At 39.1% G+C, this 15,925-nt stretch overlaps 1 long non-coding RNA gene across 7 annotated transcripts in view; it reads left to right on the top strand.

The window, feature by feature from the left end:
* Positions 1-15,925, top strand: part of LOC308566652 — a 70,389-nt gene that overhangs the window by 12,519 nt on the left and 41,945 nt on the right. The window contains exons 5-6 of one of the 7 annotated variants that reach the window (XR_014000206.1): positions 9,229-9,618; positions 11,030-11,155. The exons of 1 other annotated variant lie outside the window; for it this stretch is intronic. This is a non-coding gene — a long non-coding RNA (uncharacterized lncRNA). Of the gene's footprint in view, positions 1-158; positions 227-5,703; positions 6,186-7,615; positions 8,048-9,228; positions 11,162-15,925 lie in introns of those variants that run through there. 5 more of the 7 variants (XR_014000207.1, XR_014000208.1, XR_014000209.1 and 2 more) reach the window with 5 other exon arrangements.

The raw sequence follows: 15,925 nt of genomic DNA on the forward strand, positions 1-15,925 counted from the left end.
AACTTTTGTTCCACCCTGTATATTCAGTTTTATATCATCAAGTTTAATTGCGTAAAAGAGAGGTTTTGGATTATGTATCCCCAAATACTCTACCAGCCATCAGACCGCTGAGAAAAATATATGAAAGGGGCATGAGGAGGTTATTTGCTCTTTTGCAGACTGGGAATTTGGCCTGATTTTCTTTCTAATCTGCTAAGCCAGGGAGGACTTCAAGATCAAGGTCTAGGTAGGTAACAAAACAGGCCTCTCGGGTCCTTTGCTCTCAGGGACACACTTTGATCTTCTCCTGGGAAGGGTGAAAAAAAGAAAAGGAAAACCAAGAGAAAAAGACCTGTTTCTGCATAAATCCTGAAAATGACTCTTTCCTTGACTGAACTTTAGTCAGGCTCCTCTGAGCCATCGTTCTTTTCAGCTAGGTCTCAACTTTGGCCTCACCCCCACACCCCCTTATCAGTCCTGCACAGCCTAGTTTTAGCAAGAATCCTGCCTAGTTAGTTTAGAGAGAATCCCCCACTCTGGGTATCTGATAACCTTCCGTGCCTGATCAAGTTCTTCATCCCCTGCCTTTCACATCCGTCCTTAGCCTGCCTGCAGCAAGAATCCTGCTATGTATCCTCTTAGCAGATTTCCATCTGCTGACCCTCCACCCCCACCTGGCTCCTTGGCTGTAAATCCCCACTTGTCCTTATTGTATTCAGACTTGAGCCTGACCTCTCTCCCCATTGCAATAGTTTTGACACTTATTGCAGTCGTCTTGAATAAAGCCTTCCTGACCATTTTAACAAGTGTCAGAATATTTTTTTCTCCCCCCCCAGCTTTATTGAGATATAATTGCTATTTCATATTGTGTAGATTGAAGGTGAACAATATGATGATTTGATACACATGCATATTGTACACAAAAATATTGGTTAACACATCCATCACCTCACATAGTACTTTTTTTGTATTGGTGTGCCGAGAACTTTTAAGATTTACTCTCTTAGCAACTTTGAATTATATAATACAGTATTGTTAGAATAATTTTTCTTTAATAACCCTGGCAAACCAAGCCAGGTTACCTGAGAGAACCACTTTTTAAGATGCAGACTTAAATAGGAGACAGAAGGAAAGGACATTCCATGGGTAAGCAAATGCGTTTAGCCTTTTAGTTCCTTCCATTCTTTGCTCCCCACTTTGCAATAAAGCTCCAAACTGTCCTTGACTAGTATCAGATTTCTGGCCCCATGGGAAGGGAGTTTGTGTGTAGAAATCCTTGGACGCCCCCTAGTGGTTAGAGTGTGCATCCACTACTAACCGGCAAATTGTGTGTGGGGGTTGGGGAGGTGTTGTTGTTGTTTTATTGTTGTCAGGAAATCGAAGGTGTTGCTTTCCCTTTCCAGGGAGCTTAGCAGAATATCAGAAATGTCCTGTATGCAGCTTTATGCAGCTGATTCTTCAAACCTTGTTGGTTCTACACTTGGGACTCATGAAATGGGTAGTTTAGCCATTTTTTTAATAAAGTGTTCCTTTGATGTTCTACCCAGAAAGCTAGGTCATGACATTCTGTCAAGGGCAAGCCAAGTGTTTTCCCAAGTGTGTTTTGTGGACATAAGAATATCCTAGAGTGTTTATTTAAAATGAGGATTTCTGGATCCTGCCCCAAACTTCTGAATAAGAATTTCTGGGGTTGAGGTAATTCTTATGCACATTAAGTTTTGTTAAAAATCACTGCTTTCCACTACTTGAGAAGGCATTCCTCCACTCTGTATCTCATTTAAAATTATGCTGTATGATGCTGAAATCAAATTCATCAGACAGGGTTACATACACAATGAGTATAATAGAATAATAGAACATGCCAATCTTTCAGCCTGAAACAGAACACAACAAACACCCTTTCTTTCTTCAGCCCCTGAAATACAATTCCTCAGATATGTAGAAAATACTTCTCCCTCTTCTATCTTATTCTGTTGGGCTGAGATAGAGGGGCCTTATTTACTACTTCAGCTACCTCAGGGTTGGGTTAATTCAACCCGAGTCATGTGCTCCATCTTTCCAAAGTTCCAGGAACAGGCCCTTCTCACCAAATTTAGAAAACCTAATCAACTGTGCATAAATACGATTGTCTAAAATCTGAGCATAATTTCTCTTTGGAAGCACATTTAAAAATGCACATTCATAGTCTTCACCCTAACATTTTCTGGTTTGGAGTGGGAAAGAGAGTCCCTCTGTCTTTACAGAATGGAGTTCTGGGGAACTGGACTCCATTCTGCCATTTAAAGTTTTTGACCAGTCCTTTTTCAGTGGTACCATGAATTTCTGCCTTTAGAGATGCCTGGAGCCTCCGAATTCTGGGCATTTCCAAGATGCTCTGCTAGTAGCAGCTTTCTTCTCATTATCATGACCCTCTGGCATTAAGCTGTCACAATTCTAGTAATTCCTTCATCCAATTTTCATCTTTCAAAAATGTGTTGACATCTCTTGTCTGCACTTCTGTTATTTATCTGTTGTGTTGCTCCAAACCCACTCTTCATCTTTTCTGCCCCACTCTGTGTCCTGAAAAGATAACTTCTATGAACTTGGGCTCCTCTGACATTTGGCTTCAAACTGAATTCTGCTAATTGGAGGTACTGGCAGAGGCTTAAGAGTGGGAGGAGATAGGATTGTAGATGTAGGGTGTTTATTCCCATTGCTGCCTCCCACCTTCCCCCATAATTCCTCCCTGGAATGCCATGGTTTTGGTAATGGCAGAATATTTCTACCTAATTCCACGGCTCCTGTAGGGTGCTCCTCTCCTACTCCTAGAGCTCTTGCCAGGTTCCAGTAACCACTCTTTCCACCTGCTCTTCAGGCCTCGGGATGGTGATAGCTTCCCAATGTTGTCAGTTCCCTTGTGCTTCACTACCCCTTACTGGTGCTCTTGATCCTGCCCACACCTCTGTAAATAGTTTCCTCATTAAATTCTAGTTCATCTCCTTTGAGTGTGCAAATCTGTTTCCTGCCAGAACTCTGACTGCACATTGCTGTTCACGTTCTTCCTTTACTGTGTTTGTTCATTTCAGAAATTTCATTCTCATTTTAGCAGTTTTTAAAGGCAACGAAAATAAGTGCCATATGTTCCATCTGCCATGTTTAACTGTCAAATACTCCTTTTCCAACATCTTTTCCTATGTAGAATTATCTGACTCTGTTTCCTTTGCTATGACATGCTAATTTCTCTCCCATGCCCAGAGCAGAGACTGGAGGTTTAACCTATGAATAAATTGAAAAAGCATGTCCCAATTCAGGGACAAGCACAGTGGCAGGCAAGGCAGAAGCACCATACTATTGAGCAAGGTTAAGACAAAGTCCGTGTAGTGAAGGGTGACCCTCCACCCTCTCTCTTGACATTTTAAGTGCCAAGCAAGCTGAAAGGAAGCATGCTGATAGTTCTATCCCCTCGAGCCCAGGAGCCAGAAGGTTCAAGCTTTCTCTGGAGAAAGTGAACAGCCCTACAGAAAATCTGAATATGTGTGTTCAGTTGTTCCACAGTGAAGGTCATCAGTTGCAAGTCCAGCACACATATTCAAATCTTCCAGTTAATCGTTTAGTGCCTTATTTTAAAATATGAATGGACAACAAAAGATCACTTGATATTTAAAAAAGACTTAAACAAGAGAAACAAAGACAACCAACACTAACTGTACAAACAAACAAACAAGCCATAGACAGAATTCAAAGGAGGGAGAAGCAATTCAGGACTCAGGAAAACAACAAAACACTGACGTGTTTTGGGGGGAAATAGAGCAGTGCTTAAAAATCTGAGGTAAAAATAGATTTCCAGTATAAAATTCTATACCTAGGCAAATTATCACTCAGGTATGAGAGTATAATAATGACACACTTTTACTCAGGAACACGAAATGATGTGAAAAAGGAAGCCAAGAAGAGAAATACACTGTATTTTGAAACAGAATATCTAACACATAAGTGAGGGGAAAAGAATTCCCAGGATTTTAGTGATGGGAAGCGTCAGGATGACGCTTGGCATCAGGCCTAGTAAACAACAGGTACATGTTAGAGAAGGAAGGCAGAGGGCTCCAAGAGAGATTTCCAGGGAGAAAACTAAACTTAGAGAGTATCCAAATATTTGAATGTATTTAGAAATAATTTTTAATTACATTGGATAGTTTGGAGTTAAATTAGTGATTTCGATGTGGATAATTAAGCAAACAAGTAACAAAAAAAACCAACCCAAGGCGATTATTAATACTGGAAAAAACATAAAGTTGTTTAGGAAGGAAATGTTATCATAGTACATACCATCACAACTGTGAATGACAGAAACTAAGCACAATAATATACATAATATATTATTTAGACAGAAATGCCAGTGTAACTAATTTGGGAAAATGGGAATGAGGAAATATATGTGAGTGACTATATTTGGGGAAGATGATTTAAGAGAGCTAAATCTTCATTTACCATAGTAGCAAATAAATAGGTAATAGCTAAAGTAAAAAAATCAAGAAATGGCAATGTAAGCACATGATTTAGATACATAGAGGTAAAGCCAGAAGAAACAACCAAAAGTTTAAAGAAGTTCCTTAAAAGGTGTGGGGACTTGGGGATGGGAATCAAAGGGGCAGAATTCTGCTATTTTTCACTGTAAGCTAACAGTTCTATTTAATTTTTTAAAAGAAATATATGTATTGATTTGACAAAAATGAAAAGAAAACATACCCCATGTGTGATCTGAGGTCCCAAGTAGTAGTCACATAGCAAACACTTCTCTCTCTTCCCCCACCTATTCCAGGATTCTTCCGTCTCCTCCTAAAGAGCTCTTGGAATCTCTGTGTTATCTCACAAGTGGTGTGAATTCGTTCTCTTGGCTGCCTTGAAGTTTCTGTTCTTGCTCTTCTCTCTTCAGGGGCCAACTGAAGGCCACACCCCTGCTGCCTGCTGCCTCTCACTGTCCCCTGTTCCCAGGCTGCCAATACCTGGTGTCAAATTGTTGATGTTTGTGCCAGCAGTGCTACTTCTTGCCACTGCTGAAGCCTGCTGGCTCCAAGGCTGTCGACATTTGATTCCCTCACTGCCCCCTCTCAGTTGTTTTCCTAAATGGGAGAAATTTCTCTCATTCACAGAATTAGGAAAGAATATTTTCCCTTGAGCATCTGCTCTTATCTTATGAACGCTGCGGATGGGCAACAGACTTTTCTTCTTTCTTTGGGCTGGCTGATAGAAAGCTAAATCTGCTTGTAATTCTGGAGGGTGGAGAGGATCTTACAGTTTCTATGTTGTGTATTACTTCTAAGTGACTTTTGGATTTTGCTTGCTTTACCCTTATGTTTTTACTTGTCATTCATTCATTCATTTAATCAGTACTGTATTTATTTTGATGACACAAGTCTTTTTTTGTTTTTGGAATGGGGGAATATATAAACAAATAAATAGTAAAATTTTTTTTACCTTGAAGAAAACTTTTCCTTTTTATTAAAAATCTCTATTTTAAGACTCAGGACTGAACTCATGGTAGCTATCTTGATTACTTTATAGTTAAGTCTTAATATTGGATTGTGTAAATCCTTCATACCCCTTTGCCATGTGACTTTGCCATTCATCCCCTTGAATCTACTCCGGCCTTGTGTTTTGTTGGACTAGAATGTGGCAGAAGAAACACTGAGTGATTTCGAAGCCTTGGCCTCAAGAGGCTTTGTTCTTTTGTTCTCTCCTTTTTAGAATGCTTCCCTAAACATGGAAAAGGCCAGGATGATAGACCTCATGGAGAGAGAGGTCCAGAATCCCAAATGAGGTCCCAGATATGTGAGTGAGGTCACCTCAGGCCACTTACCCCCAGCTGAGCTCCCAGTTGGTGGCAGCCATGCAAATGACCCAGGCAAGACCAACCCAGCTGACCTGAAGCATTCTGAGAAATAATAAATTGTTGTTTCAAGCCACAGTTTTTGAGTATTGTCATTTTGTTTTCAATGCAGCATAGGTAACTGATACACCCATCTTGCATGCTTGAGTTAAATCTAACTCGGATGTGGCATATTATCATTTCATACATTGCGAGATTCCTTTTGTTAACATTTTGTTTAAAACATTTGCTTCTCTGTTTGAATGAGTTTGGTTTGTAATTTTTCAATCATGCACTTTCCTTATCAAGCTTTTGATGTCAAAGTAAAATTAGCCTCATAAAGTGAGTTAGGTGAACTTATTCTTTTTTTTAGCCTCTAGAATAGTTTGTAATAAGGCTAAAATTATTAGCTTCTAGAATTATTGAGAGAACTTATTCCTAAAATTGTCTGGGTCTATTGTTTTTTTTGTGAGAATAGTTTAAACTGGTTCAGTTTTCTGTAATTGTTATAAAACCCTGCAGGCTTTCCATTTTTTCTTGAGTCAGTTTTAGTAGGCTCTATTTTTCTATTTTCAAATTCATTGGCAAAGAGTTGTTAAAACTATTTCTTTTAAGAAGTTGGTCAAAAATATCTTTTTACCTTTTCAAATCTCTTAAGCATCTATAGTTATGTCCTGTTTTTTATTTCTAATATTATCTGCACCTTTTTTTGCCTTATTTAGTCTCTAAAGAGGTTTGTCTTTTCAATGACTAAACTTTTGGCTTTGATGCTTCTCTATTTTCTATTTATATATGAAATGTATTATATGTATATAAATATATAATTTATATATAAAATATGAAATGTATAAAATAAATAAAATTTTATATATAATATGTAATGTATTTTATAGGCACATATAACATATAATATACAATACATTATATAATATCTTGCTTATTTTATTATTTTTCTACACTCTTTGCTTTATTCTGCAGTTCTAACACCTTAAGTTGGATGCTTAACTCATTCGTTTTCAGACTTCCTTTTTTATAAATATTTTTATTACAAATATAATACAGAAGTGTGCATAAAATATAAATGCATAGTTTCACTATAATTTGCAAAGCAAACACCCATGTGACCAGCACAGGTTAAGAAAAAGAACATTAGCAGCACTCTAGGATTTCATTGTGTGTCCCAAACCACAAACCTCTCTTCCCCAGAGGTAACTACGGTAACAAGTTTAGTGATAATTGTCCCCCGCTCTTCTCTATGCTTTCAGCATCTACATACTTATCTCTAAAAAACATAATTTAGTTTACACCATTGGAAGCAGACGATTTTTGCTTCTTTCATCGCTCATATGGTTTGCGTTTCCTCCATGCCCTAGTTGTAGCTGTAGTTCATTTCCTTATGTCGTGGAGCAATATTCCTTTGTGTACCTGCACCATGGTTTACTTAGCCACTCACCTGTCAGTGGCCCTTTGGGTTATTCCCACTGCTGTCTCAAGCGATGCCGCTACATACATTCTTGATCGTGTGTCTCCGTGCACATGAGTTTCTCCAGGGCATATAGCATGGAGTAAAATTGCTGAGTCCTAGGGGATGTATCTTAAAGTAGGATAGTATAAGTACCAAACTCTAAGCATCCCTTTTGTTCTTTGTCTGCACCAACACTTGGTATTGTCAGAGTTTAAAGTTTTGGCAATCTGGTAGATATGTAATGGAATCTCATGGTGGTTTTAATTTACACTGCTCTGATTACTAATAAAGCTTAACATATTTTCATATGTTTCTTGACCTTTTAGGTTTCCTGTTTGTGAAAGGCCTTTCAAGTGTTTGAAAATTTTCCTCTTGGGTCCTTGGCTTTTTCTTATTGACTTACGGAAGTATTTTTTTCTTTTTAAATAAATTACCTATATAAACCCTAAGTTAGTTTTATGTATCGTAAATATTTTTTTCTATTTTATAGTTTTTTCTCCCTCAGATTTTTATGGTATCTTTTGATAAACAAAAGTTCTTAATTTTAATTTGGTCAAATTTATCAGATTTCTTCTTTATGATCAGTGTGTTGTTTCTGTGTCTTGGTAGGAAATATTTGTATCTTTTTAAAGAAAACTGTTTCATGAAATTATTATCCTAACTTACCTTCTAAGAGCTTTATAATTTTACCTTCACAATTAAGTCTATAATCTACCTGGAATTAATGAAAGAGGTACATTAAAATCTATCACAATGATTTTTGGTTTGTCTCTTTCTCTTTTTAGTTCTGTTTTTGTTTTATATATTTCCAGGCTATCTCATAAAGTACATATACATTAAAAGTTATTATGCCTCCCCAGTAAATAAAATCTTTAATCATTATGAAGTTACCCACTTTATCCTTAGTAATGGTTTTGCCTTCAAGTCAACTTTGTCTGATAATAGTCATATCTACTCCAGCTTTTAGGGGATTGGTGTTTTCATATTTATTTATTTCTATTACATTTATTAATATACAGCCTGTTTTTAAAGATCATTTCTTTTCATATAGAGCATTGATGTTACATTGATAAACAATTTGATATGCAACTCTAATTTTTACGTCTGATCTCTTTCAATAGACAGAACTTTACAGGTCATACTGATTATTACTCTGCTTTCTCCTCATGCTTTCACCTCCAAAATTCATAATAGTTCTTGGGACTTACACACTCTGACTTAACTGCTTGTGGTCCTTACACTGCGATGGGTTCCCCTTGTATGATAGGAATTCCTGGATTTTTCTCAGACCCAGAATTCTGAGATTTTTCCCCTCCCTTCTTTGGGGCTTAAAGACTGGTACCTTTTGAACTTAACTGAATGACTGATTTTTATCTTTATTTCAAAAATCACTTTAATTAGCGTTAGTCCTGCCTGGGATGGATCCAAGGTATGCATTGCGTTTAGAAGTTTCCCTGGACAAAGTGGAGGGAGGAGGACAACCCTGGTTCCCAGCACCCTAGAAAACCAGACAGAACAGGTGTTTTGTTGTTGTCGTCGTCGTTTTCTTATCTGTGTGTGTGTGTGTGTGTGTGTGTGGCTGGTGACATCACATTCTCCTGTCTTAGGGAGGTTCTCTGGATTCAGCAGAATCAGATTTTCTCCCAGATTTCAAGGTCATTTGCCATGGCAGGCAGCTCACTGTGGGAGGCCCGACAGGCGCTGTCTCCACCTGAGCCGGCTCATCTGGCTCCAGTCTCACCTTATCTGACAGTTTACCCTGCGTACTCTCTTCCCAGAGCACCAACGCAGTCAGGCTCAGATCTGGAGCTGCTTTTCCTTAGAACAATGAAGACAGAAATATTTGTCTTTTTATAGCGACATATAATAGGATTGACAAGCAGTTAAAAATAAGGCAAGATAAGGCAAGCTCAGAACTAACTGAATAAATCACCTGTAGGATTTGTTGACAAGCCTTCGTGACAGAGAGACTTTGAATGGAGGCCGCACACCTGCAGCAATGGGGAAACCCCGACCGTGTGGTTCAGGGTCTTTTCCTGCAGCACCTTTCTTCACCGAAATAGCCGGGTATCACACTCACGCACATATCTACGTAAAAGATGAAACTCGCTATTAAGTAATGAATTTGAAGAAAAGAAAACACAATCAAGTGATCACAGTGGGACCGCGTGCAAGGTCTGTGTTTGCTGCAGGACAGAAACCGGGCTGGAGAAGAGCTTCCATCAAAAGCAAACACTGTGGAGGAAGACAGACGAGAGTGTGGCTGGAAGGCAGCGCGTCGGATGGAGTGTTCTGGATGCATTTGCATTTCTGCCAGACAGAGGCTAAGGTAGTTCCTAAAGCTGGACAAATGGGTAATGCAAATAAAAAGTAAAAGCATCACATCGCAAAGAGCAATGACTTCAGTAGTCTAGCTAAGACATTGGGAACAGAGAGTTGCCCTTCTGGGGTATGGCCGCAATAAACTAATCCCAGTGATGACTTCTGTGACCACAGAACTGCTGGGCTCCTTCCCCAGCTCAGCTCCCACCCCAACCCCATCTTCATAACCATTCTCTTGCATAAAGCTCAACTCCTTTGTCCTGCTAGTCGTCCCATTGGCTTACCCAGCAAAGTCCAACCCTGTTGGTGTTTTAAAAATAAAATGTTATGCCTTTTCCTCAAAATGTCATAATTCAGTATATTCCAAGGAACTCCAAATAATCGGACTGTCTCCACAACTCCCCCATATCTACTTCGTCTATCCACTTAGGCCCTATAAGATCTGATTTTGTAACCACAAATTTAGAGACTACTATCAATAATCTCTTGATTTTTTACCAATACACAGAACACAGGAAACAGTACTAACAACCTTAGCAAAATGCTCTTACTGAAGAATTCTCTTGCTAAAACTCAGACACACTAAGTTATATATGGAGAGTGGCATAAGTTTGTGTTAATTTTTTAATAAGCTGACCTCACCCCTTGCCATTGCACCCGAGGAGTGGTGTTTCCATTTTTTAAAAATGTACATTGCCTAACAAAATGCATTCATTAAAAAAATGAAGGTCCTTGGGTAGAAACCCTGTGTGACATGAACTAGATGCATAGGATTTACCTGCATCTCCAGTTCACTTCTCAAGTGCTTTTTTTTCTTTTCCCCCCAAGGAACTGGAACTCCTAATGCATAAAATTTTGGTTAAAAAACTAGAATTTTGAAAAAATTATACCACATTGAAATAAGTAACTGTTTTTGGTTGTTAAACAATCTTTTCAAGGATTCTTAAGTGACATTAGAGATTACTCTATCCAATACCTTTCTTTTACATATAGGGCAACTATCCAAGAATAAACAAAGATCCATGCTGTGTTTTATGTTTTGAAGCTGTCAGAACCTCTTAAAAAATTAACCACTGTAGGGGGGAGACAGCAGAGAATCTGCTTCTTCAAATACTGGAAACCATACCATGGTTGTTCTATTGTTTGGAGAATAACTCTTAGTTGGAAATATTTCAAGGAGTTCATTTTAAGTTCAATCACATCTGAAGTGTTATAATCTATTTTAACTTATTAATCACTGAATGTCCATGTGCTCCTAGGCATTCCCTGGCTCCCTTGCTGTTTAGGGGGGTCTAGGTGACTAGTTATGATGAATGAGCTGTGAGTAGAAGGGGCACATGTCATTTCTAGGACAAAGCATAGAGAGAAGAGCACTTGTTAGTTTTTGATGCGTCTTTCTCTTCCTGCCACCGAAATAGCAGAAGCCAAACTTCAAGATGGTATAACCAAAAGATGGAAATAGCCCAGATGTCAGCTTGGAAGGGAGCTGTCTGGAAAGCCACAGTACCTGCAGCCAACTTCATGTGGGTGAAAAATAAACTTTAGTGGGTTAAACCAATGAAAGTTCCGTGTTGTTTATTTCTTCAGCATAACCTAGTCTATCCTGGTTATCATGTTAACCACACTATCTTTCATTAGACATGTTTTAAAATTCCCACAATTATTTAAAACATAATTTATAATCTTTGACATTCATACAGATGTGAAAGTTTAATATTTGTATGGGTAAACGCTTATTATTAAAAATATTGGCAGCAAGAGAATTCTTATTTTTCATGTTTGAGACAAAAGACCACTAGAAAAATATGTCACCTGTGAATAACATAAAACACGGTCAGATTTAATCTTAGTTAACATTTGGATTAAATCTGAGTAGTTGGGTAATCAAATTTTTTGTTTAGTTGATAAGTTGTCAATTTGCTATCTTTATCAGCACAGACTAAGCCATTTTGGAGGATAGTACAAAATAGTAAGAATTTACTAGGCTAAGGTCCTGGAAGGATGAAAATCCACAAAGATGATCCTCCTTGTGGTGCCATTTTGTCCTGATGACGGTTAGTAATCCAGAGACAGAAGTTGGAGCCTAGGGTCCACCAGGTAGGTGCCCTGCATCTTGAGTTGGGACTAAAAGAACAGACACTAGAAATAAGGGCAAATTGAATAAGTCAGTGGATAAAAAGTTATGGTATAGTTACACAAGGGACTACTACTCAGCTGTAAAAAAGAAGGAAATCGTACCGTTTGTGACAGCCTGGATGGGCCTGGAGGGTATTATGCTAAGTGAAATAAGCCAGTCAGAGAAAGACAAGTACCATATGGTTTCTCTTTTATGTGGAATCTCAGGAACAAAATAAGCAAACAAAATAGAAACAGACTCAGATATAGAGAATGGACTGATTAGATTTTAATATTATAAACATATATACGAGAATGAGGATTCTAAAAATACATGTAGATTCTTTGTAACATTTTCAGAAATAAAGTAATAATAATTAAAAAATTTAAAAATAAGGTGTTTGTTTGACCTGAATCTTTAGTCAATAATAAACCAAGAACGTTTTAGTACAGAAGTGGGTATAGAATTTGGGTTACATGATATTAAGCATGGTGAGTAAGGCAGTCAGCAAAAAGTGGGTAAATATTCAATATTTAAGGAGAGATTATAGTAATGAAACAGTTCTGTAGAATCAAACAAAGGCATTTTTCATTTTAAGATGTGAGATCCTAGAACATACAATCCTTGAGTATTAGAGTTGAGAGAAACCAAAAAGATTACTTAGTTGAATTCCACCTGAAGTCCTAGCATTCTGTTTCTATTTAAGCTCCTCTGTGGGTGAGGTTGGCCACCACCTTCAGGAGCAGCCTGTTGTGTCTTTGCACGGCTATGAGTGAAGGCTTTTCCTTAGCATGGTCTCAGAACTTCCCTCCTCAAATCTTACTGATTGTCAGATTTGAAATGGGAGGACAGGTGTCAGCTGTGAGAGAATGTCACAGCTGATAATTTATTTAATGGCTTTCCAAAGGAAACGGTAAAAAGGGTCTGGCTTGACATTTTGGGGGGGATGGTGAGAACACTGGAGCAAACTTTAATAGGACAGTTTAGGAAATAGATGTTCTTCAAGGATGGATTTTTGAAAGTGAGTCCTTTGTTTTAGGTTTTGCAAGGCAAATATATAACCTCTAGATTTAGCTGTGTGGTATTTAGTATGGCAATCACAAGGCAGAAATCTGAGGAGGAGATATGTCATTTATGAATGATTTTGGCTGAAAGCAACAGAATATCCAACTAAAAGTGCTCAAACCACATGACCCATAATATGCCGCTTAACAAACGTGTGGAAGCAGGTGCTGTCTGGGCGTTCAGCAGCTGGATGGCGTGTCGCACGAACGAGCTGTTTTCGTGGCCTGCCCCTCCTGGCCGCCAGGTGGCGCAGCTGCTCTAAACATCGTGGCCTCGGCTGCCGGCCCGCGGCAGGAAGGAAGGAGCCGGCAGCAGGGCTTTCTCTTTCTCTTCGTTCGGTCCCCTTAGGCAGGAAGGAACATCGAGGCCCGCAGCCCGCGTCTGGGGCCAGAGCCTGACCCCATGGCCATTGCTGGAATGACAAAAGGGAAATGATAGTGGCGTGATTTACTTAGACCCTCAAGCTGGGTGCATCATTGCCCAGTTGAAATAAGACTTTTATTTTATTTGTGTGTTTATTTTTTAAGCCGGAAAGAAGTGGGGCAGAGCTGTCAGGAAGGCTGCTAATAGTCCCTGCCAGGGGAGCTCAGGAGAAATTATACACGCTAAATCCATCCGGCCCTGTGCCAAGGGCAGGACAATGCCTCTTCAGAAATGAGTAAAATGTTTTTCTTCCTCTGATAATTATTAATTCTCTGCAGTGACTTAGAAAAATTCTTGGACTAAATTTCTTGCCATTAAATGCTTGATGAGTATAGGAGCTGACTTTAAAAGTATTTTTAAAAGTCACTCTGCTCCTAACCCAAACTTTTAACTCTAGCTCTTATCTTACCACTCCACGAGTTGTACGAATCACCTCCAATTTGCATATTATAGAAGAGCCTTACATGGAAAGGAATAAATCATTTTCAAATGAGACATTCCATCTAGCACTGACAGCAGCTGATTCCCAGCGCTGTCTTTCATTTCTGACATGCTTTTAGACAAGAGTCATCTTATACTCGCAGTAATCCTCAGGATAAAATTTTCTTCTCAAAGCTTATTTCATGACGGGTTTGTTAAGTTCTGAAGAACAAAGCAATATTCTTCCTCTTTTTAAATTGCACATCAAGTCTGGAAACATGAATTATTCTTTCTTTTTGAAATTGCATATCAAGTCCAGCAACATTGGCTCCATGTAAAATATTAATGTCAAGTGCTAATGTAAGCATCTCCTATTTCCACCCCTTTCTTTCAGCGGGCTTTTCTTGCTCTTGGTAGATCCTCACTCCTACTGGATTTCCACTGCACGCCAATTATCTAGGCTACAGCTGTTTACTGGCAGCTGTTCTCTTCACTGCCCACGGCCACCATTCTGCTGGTCACTGTACTCTAGCTCCCATCTGTGGAAATCCCTGCCTCCCCAGGGTAGTTACTTTGGCTGGGGCCCACCCCTGGCTCAGGCACAGAACTCTCGACCTAAATCAATCCAAATATTGCATGCCCCTGGCCAGACTTATTGATTAATAGAAGCCTTATTCAGAATCATTGAGAAGTAATGATACTTTTGCTGGGACTTCTGGGAGAGAGGTTCTTTCTCTGTCTTCCTAGATTTTTAACCTTAATGTAAGGCCCACATTTGTTGTCGCCATCTTGATATCTTGAGTGGGAACCGGTCTGAGAATGGAGCTGTGACAGAGAGAGAGGGGGACACCCTGGTGATCCATTGCAGCTTTTTATCTGAGTTAGCAGCGAGCAGCAAGCCCTATTCCTGGCCTGTTCAGTTACATAATCAAGGAAGTTCCTGTTTTGTTTAAGCCAGTGTTTGGATCAGATTTTCTCTTACTTGTTACCCAAAGAGCCCTAACTTACACAGAGGTTCAGAATCCCTTATGACCAAGAAATATTCTCAGATACTGAATGTGTGATAAAAATTCACATGGAATATACTTAATAGGGAATAAATGCACTTATAATTTATCATGTGCAATATTTTTACTGCCTTTTCTTCAAATAATAATGTCCATTCATCACATACTACAACATAGAAAAGAATTTAAATTAGTATTATCAATATTACATACTTAATGTAGTCTAATTATCATTATGGCAGTGTGCTCTGGGGACAGATTCCTCAAGATTGAGAGTGTATATTTGTTTCCTTTTTGAATCTAAGTTATTTCATATTCTCATGGAATTAAATAGTCTTGAAGATATTTAGAAATATTGATAAATTATTGGTATACATACACCTATAATTATAAAAAGTGGTGGTCTGGTCCTGTGGTGCCTGAATTTCTCTGGATATTTCTTTTGCTCAAATAGCACTGTCCTGGGAAACAGGCACAACAGGCTGACCCGGCTGAGGGACCGGCTGAGGGACTGGCTGTGTGACCACAATCTCTGTGCTTGGCTGAGAGCCATCTGTGCCTGGAGGAGGTAAACTGTTTGCTTCAGAAAAGTTTCATTACTAAGTCAATGCCTCCAGCCTTCCCTCTGGCGACTCAGTGCTTTCCACCCGAGGTGTCCACATCGTTGATAAAGGGTGAAGAACGTTTTGTATTGGCCACAATGAACATGTTCTGGCAAGAAAACTGGCCAGAAGCGCCGCCTAGACACAGGCCAGTTCATTTTCAGGCGAGAATGAAACGCTGAGGCAGATCTCACTTCTTTATGGTGGTAAAGGACACATAAAAACAGAAGGTTATTTTCATAGTGAGCTCCTCTGTTGTATGTCACACAGCTATATAGGTAATACTACACCAGGGAAATCTAAAGTTTGCATTGATAGGTAATTCTTTCACATGGCTCAAAAATCAGAGAGTGCTGACAAATATTTGTGAAATCTTTCCTTCCCACCCCTGTTCCCCAGATGCCTAGTTTCCTTCCCAGAAGCAAAGTATTATCTTCCCCCTTTTATCTCAACTTAAGATACCTTGGCCTGGCCAGTGTGGCTCAGTGGCTGAGTGTGGCCGTATGAACCAAGAGGTCACCAGATCAATTCCCAGTCAGGGCACGTGCCCGGGGTTGCAGGCCCGGTCCCCGGTAGGGGGCATGCAGGATGTGTCTCTCTCCTCAGTGTTTCTATGTCTCTATTCCTCTCCCTTCCGCTCACTCTACAAAATCAATAAAACCTATTTAAAATAAAATAAAA

Source organism: Miniopterus schreibersii (genome assembly GCF_964146895.1).
Source record: "Miniopterus schreibersii genome assembly, chromosome: 13".
In the NCBI taxonomy this organism is placed as follows: Eukaryota; Metazoa; Chordata; class Mammalia; order Chiroptera; family Miniopteridae; genus Miniopterus; species Miniopterus schreibersii.